Source organism: Otolemur garnettii, unplaced genomic scaffold (genome assembly GCF_000181295.1).
Source record: "Otolemur garnettii isolate 467f Iridium unplaced genomic scaffold, OtoGar3 scaffold00198, whole genome shotgun sequence".
Taxonomy (NCBI): domain Eukaryota; kingdom Metazoa; phylum Chordata; class Mammalia; order Primates; family Galagidae; genus Otolemur; species Otolemur garnettii.
Genome location: NW_003852593.1, coordinates 1,277,682 through 1,278,125, shown reverse-complemented (window position 1 = coordinate 1,278,125; position 444 = coordinate 1,277,682). Strand labels below are relative to the sequence as shown.

Genomic DNA, 444 nt, shown 5'->3' with positions numbered 1-444 from the left:
CCGGCTATTTTTTGGTTGCAGCCGTCATTGTTGTTTGGCGGGTCCAGGCTGGGGATTCGAACCCGTCACCTTAGGTGTACGTGGCTAGCGCCTTAGCCGGTTGAGCTATAGGTGCCGAGCCTCTTTTGCTCATTTTTATATTTTTTCTTACTGGCTTATAGGACATTTTGCTATACGCTGGATATGAGCTGTTGCCATCCCTTTTATTTGAGATAGAGTCTCACTATGTCTCCCTAGGTAGAGTGCCATGGCATCACAGCTCACAGCAACCTCAAACTCCTGGGCTTAAGCGATTCTCTTGCCTCAGCCTCCCAAGTAGCTGGGACTACAGGCGCCCACCACAACGCCCAGCTATTTTTTTGTTGTTGTTGTTGTAGTTGTCATTGTTGTTTGGCAGGCCTGGGCTGGGTTTGAACCCACCAGCCCCAGTATATGTGGCTGACA

At 49.8% G+C, this 444-nt stretch overlaps 1 protein-coding gene across 1 annotated transcript in view; it reads left to right on the top strand.

Annotated features, from left to right (window-relative positions):
• Positions 1–444, top strand: part of POLN (DNA polymerase nu) — a 67,427-nt gene that overhangs the window by 12,997 nt on the left and 53,986 nt on the right.